Genomic DNA, 5,893 nt, shown 5'->3' with positions numbered 1-5,893 from the left:
TGTTTGGGCGGTAACTAACTCTGATTCAGTTCATTCTGTCATTTTAACCACAAGTATAGACAATCCTACTAAAAGAAAAGTTATTACTTTATACAAATCATAGCACGTAGACTTATGACTTAATAATTTACTTGTCTGGCTAGGGAGTTTTCCTTTTAGTGCATTATAGATGAATCACAGACAAATCCAGTACTTTCTTGAATTAAGATCATCTAGCCAATCTAAGTCTGAATACATCAGGCAGTGCTGTTCTCTGTGGGGACAATTTAGAATAAAGTCAGCTGCAATATGAGAGAGAATGGCAAGTGTAGCTAAGATTGAATGGAAATCTATAAAGGATGTCAACATTGCTGGTAGTGCAGTTTAGGTTCGTAATCCTTGCTTTTCCACAGCAAACACTTATTTGCCTTCTATAAAAAAGGGTCAGTGTTCCTTCACATGTGTTAGAAAAAGGATCTGTGATGAGAAAATGTTTATATAGGAATCAATTGTGCACATATGCACAGTTAGCAGTTTGATTCTCGGCACAGTGTGGACATGAAAGCATCTATCTGCTTCTATCTATCTATGCTCAGTACAGCTGTGCTCTAGCAAGACAGGGAGTGTCATGTGCTCATCCAGGTTAAAGTCCTGAAATGGTGGTCAACTAAAAATCTATGAATTATGCAGGGGGAAGGACTCTTCTATGTTTTAGTTAATAGCCTACTGGTTAGAGAACACTTAAGAGGGAGTTTGCACCTGTATTCCTGCTTCCCAGCACTGTGCTTTAACAACTAGGTTACAAACTAATGATTATCTGGTAGTCTCCCCAGTCCTCCACTTGAAGCTGACTCATTCCACCCTGCATTTATTGAGCAGTGTCCTCCTCAGTGAGCAGTGTCCTCCTCAGTGAGCAGTGTCCTCTTCCTTGCTCTCTTCGTCCTGGTTTCCATGCATCTTCTTTTCCTGGCTGCTAAGGAGTCCAGCTTCAAAGGGAGTGCTAGAGAGGGGACTGGATGCCTAACCTGTATCTTGATAGAGAACTGTGCTGAGAAAGCAGAAGACATAAATTCAACTCCCCTCTGGCTGAGGGGGTAAAGAACTTGGGCCTCCTGCTTCCAGGGCAAGTGCCCTGGTCAGGGGTGTCAAACTCACCTGAAGCATGGGGCTGGGTCATATGGCCTGCAGGGTTGACTGGGTTGCCAGATCTAGAAATTGGATGGCAAGGAAGCAGTTGCAACATTAATTGCTGCAGTTCTCAGAGTTATGGTAGCCACATCTTGACACACTGTCAAATTTCCAACCTGTAGGTTTTGGCTTAGAAATGGTATTTAAAGGCCTGTTTTGGGGAATTGGCTTATAGGTATAGATATATGCATTATAAGGGGTCAAGATGAGCAGCAGGAGTTAAGTGGATTTCTAAAGACCTTGAGAGATACACACACAGCTTCCCATGGCTTTGGAAGTAGGTGGGCTGTCTAGTACAACAAGGCCAATGGATGGACACAGCCTGAGAATGAAGGGGAGCATGCAATAACACGAGATCACAGCCTTAAAGGCAGACATGTTGTGTAACCCAACAAGGACGTATAGTTTAGGAAACAGCCTGGGAAGCAAAGGAAGTACAGACCATACTGTCCCATAACACTAAATAAGTGACACCAGCAACAAAGCCTCAAAGAACAAGGGGGCCTAAGTCCCGGTTTTGGGGGAACAGACCACATCAGGAGAAGGCCCGGAAGGTTATGTGGACTTGTGACCACAGAGAGACAACCAACCAGAGATAGCCATGGATAAAAAGTCATCAGAGGTCATCAAGGGGAAGGAGAGGGGAATACAAAAGCAGAGACTTGATATTAACAAAAGGTCCCTCCCATCCCTCCCTTGTCATCCTCCTCCTTTTCCTCCCTGAGGGGTCCCCATCCCCATCCCTGTTCCCTGGGAAGGGTCCCCGAGGTCACCATGGACCGAGGGCATACCAGCAGCCCATCTTATCCACCTCACTGGAGGGGACTGTGGGCCTTGGCATCCCACCTCCAGACTGCTGACACCAAACAGAGAGAGCCTCAGAGTGGAGCCTGCATCCTAATCAGATGTACTTTGACTCTGATGACAGCCTTAGGATAGGTAGATATAGAATTGTTTGATTGTTTGTATTGTTGGTTTCTTGTCCTTACTTTGTATCAATAAATTCACCTATTATCAACTGACAGGTATTGTGGTTAGTCTGAGGGTTGGGCCCACCCAGAACAAAAGGTATAGGTGCTGTCCAATCTAACAGTGGGCAGCCCCGCAAGCCAAATGACATGGCTTCAAGTCCCAGATCCAGCCTGTGGAGCCGCCTGCCACTCCTTATTTGGAAGGCAGATAAGAAGTGGCTGTCACAGCTAGGAGAACCATCGCAATAGCTACTGCTGCTGCTTGCCCTATTTGCAGGCCATACCTTTTATACCTTTGCACTAAGATTTAGGATAACGCACGGGGGCTCTCTCTTCTTCTCCTTGACCATTTTGTTTTTGGCAGGCATGTGTGCAAGTTAGTGTATTTTGCTGGAGGGTGAAATAAAATCTGAAAGTAAGCATAAGCAGCAAAAATGGCACTTAGGCAGCCAAATAACTGCAATTTAGATGCATTAAATGGAATAGGAGTCTTTCCAAAGCATACAGTAAACTAATTTCCAGCACGGTCACCACTTAATAGGGCACTAAAGATGCTCTTCTATAGCCTCTTGTGTTTTATGTCATTCCTCTGGCCTTCCTTTCAACACCGAGTTTGAGCTGCAGTGGCTCCAGTATTTGTTAATTGTCCTTCATCAACTGCCTTGCAATTGCGATTGGTTTACTTTTAATATTAATTGATTTGTCACTGTAATTGACTTCCTCCCTCAGCTGATTTGCCCTATGCATTTCATCATCATGAATTGTAGTATTTGGTTCTAGTCTGTATTTCTCTGATAAATGGTTCACATAAACTCACAGCACTTCATCTTACTCCTAATATGTTGCTCTAAGGTTACAATACCACTTCCTCCCACTTTTTAGTAAAGTTCACCATATTCACCTTCTAGCACATAATCTAAACCTTCCTGTTCTCCTGCTCTCTTGTGGTGCTCTTTTAGCCGTTTTCCATCTCTATTTTTCCATTTACCTAGATCTCTCAAGGACCAATATGCCAGCTTCATCCTGTTACTCTCTCTTCCCTCATTTCCATGCATCCTTTGCATGCCCAGATTTGCTTCTCATCCTCCTGGCCCTCACCTCCAGTCTCACTATCTCCCAACTTCCTGCACACTTCTTCATTCTACCTCAATTTGTCTGTAACTTAAAAAACATAAGAAGAAGTGTGTATATGCCAGGGAGGAAATCCTATACTGGTTTATACCCTGTACAGGAGACCCTTGCTATTCTCGTATCCCCCACGAATGGTGAAATTTGCAAATAAGGGACTGCGTTTATGCATTTGCGGGTTCGGCATTCGCAAATATTTGAAACTGCTATTGCCAAAACCTCAAATAGCGAGGGTTTCCTGTATAACTGTTACCACCAATGGGGTCACACAAACTATACAATGATACTGCAGTACTTTAGCTTAAGAGAAACTGAGGCTATACATGCCAACTGGTGTATGGTTCATTTCAACCTGAACAACAATGAACATATTTTAGGAGCAACTCATGCCCAGCTTTTGAGTAGAAATGCACAGGGCAGGTGCAAAGCAGGGCATCCTTCTTACCTTATGCAATAATAGTCTTAACATTCATGTACTTAGATTTCTGTTTCTAATTACTTAGAAACTGTTCACTTACTCCCTACCTCCTACCTTACACAAGCTCTATCCACCATTCTTCAAAACATTTCCCCACCCACCCTTTGTCTTCCATCACATGTTATTTTCCACTGAGCCTCATTACTCCTTCAAACTCAGTTCCTCTGCCCCTTTTTCTATTAATTTAACACCCTGACTCATTCCTTATATTGTTTCCCTGCTCCTGCTCTTTTGATGTCATACACCTACCTACAGAGGAAATTTCCTTTGCTGCAATTCAGCCTTTCTTCTGTTAGCATAGTCAGCCTCATCCGCAAATAACTCTCCCCTGATTGCCTCAGTCCTATAACTGTTAGCTCCTCCCCTCCACTTCAGCTCTTCTCTCTAGACATACTCCACCATTCTTTCCCCCCCCCCCACAACTTGGGATTTTGCCAGTTTCTGAAAAGGTAACAACACAATCTGGAGCAAACGTCCCCTATCTCCCAGGGGATCTTTACCATTCTTCTTTGCTCCACTCTCCAATTCTCGAGTATCTATCTCACATTTGCTCATTAACTCTTCAACTGGTTCCTGCCCAATCAATCTCTGTAATCCAGTGGTGCCAAACCCCTGATCAGATCTGGCCCATGGAGCCATGTCATCTGCTTGTAGGGTTCCCCACAGGTATGGAAATGTGGTGGCATGTGAGCAATGGCAGTGTTAACTGCTGTTCCTCTGTTGCCAAATTTCCAAACCAATGGGGAGACCTGTAGGCCAGATAGCATGGCCCTCTGCACTTTCTACGGCCCTGGGGCTGTATGAGGCCCAAACTGGGTGTGATCCAGGTGGCACAAGGCAGGATCTGGGTGGAACAAGGTGGGATCTGGGCATATGTGGCCTCATCCAGGCAGTGTGGGGCCCAAGCTGAATTGGTGCGAGGTAGGATCTGGGTATGCAGGGCCTAATCTGGGCAGCATGAGGTAGGATCCAGGTATGAAGGGCCTGATCTGGGTACTGACCTAATGTAGCTCACCTGCAGCCCCACACTACTCATCCAGCCCACAGGGCCAAAAAGTTGAGGACCCTCTACTCCCATTCCTCTCCCCAATTGTTATCTCTTTTGTAACCTGAGGCCCTTAAATTTAAACATTGTCTCCTGCAAAATACCCATCATCTAAACCTCTCCTGAGCTTCCAATCACTGCTCCATTTCCCTCCCTTGGTCTTTTGCTCATTTAGGTACAGTCAGAGGCTCTGTACCTTAAGGAGCATGGTTCACTCCTCCTTACCCTACTATATAATTCAGTAGACTTTTGGACTCATTTCCTTTCTGGTTTGTTAGATTCTATGTGTTTTCAGTGAAATTGGGAGCAATTGATGCACTCCAGATTTCAAAATGCTTTGTCAGTCTTCCCCTTCTCATCTGTTTTTTTGTTTTGCTTTATTTTATAAACTATGCCTAAGACAACAAGTACAAACACATTTTTTTCCTATTTTGTGGTTTGATTGTTTTATCCTTTGCTGATAGGGCTCCCAGACATGGAGGTGTAGGGTACATTGCTGTCACTGGGAGTTCTGAACACTGACAGGGAGCAGTGGCTGGGCTGGAGCTCTGGCCTTATATTCAGTTAAAGGCGTGATAGGAACCAGTGAACATGTGGGCAGGCCACTAAAGATGTGATTATTGAGTTAATTGTGTTTTAAGTGTAAAATGTGTCAGGGGTTCAAGAGAGATTGTACCACAAATATCCATTACATAGCTGGTTAGGGCATTCACAACTTAATACTTAATCGGGAATTGGAATGCTTTGAACCTCAGACTCTCATATCTTCGGTAAGCACCTTAACCAAGTCTATTGAGGTATGGTGAAAGGGTCTTAGTCTCATCAGAAATATCATCTTGGACCTGAGAATTCCTTCCTGATGAAAATACTGTTTGAACTAGGGCATGTTTTCTCTCTTTTTCTCTCTCTTACACCCCCCTCCCCCTTGATATTTTTGAATGGAAAACTTTACTTGGAAAGATACTCATAGATTTCTTAGACATTAGGGCTGGAAGGGACCTCGGAAGATCATCGAGTCCAGCCCCCCGCCCAAAGGGCAGGAAGTCAGCTGGGGTCATAGGATCCCAGCAAGATAAGCATCCAATTTGCTCTTGAAAGTGTTCA

Source organism: Crocodylus porosus, unplaced genomic scaffold (assembly GCF_001723895.1).
Source record: "Crocodylus porosus isolate Cpor-Errol unplaced genomic scaffold, CroPor_comp1, whole genome shotgun sequence".
NCBI classification, from domain to species: domain Eukaryota; kingdom Metazoa; phylum Chordata; order Crocodylia; family Crocodylidae; genus Crocodylus; species Crocodylus porosus.
This window is presented reverse-complemented; position numbering follows the sequence as displayed.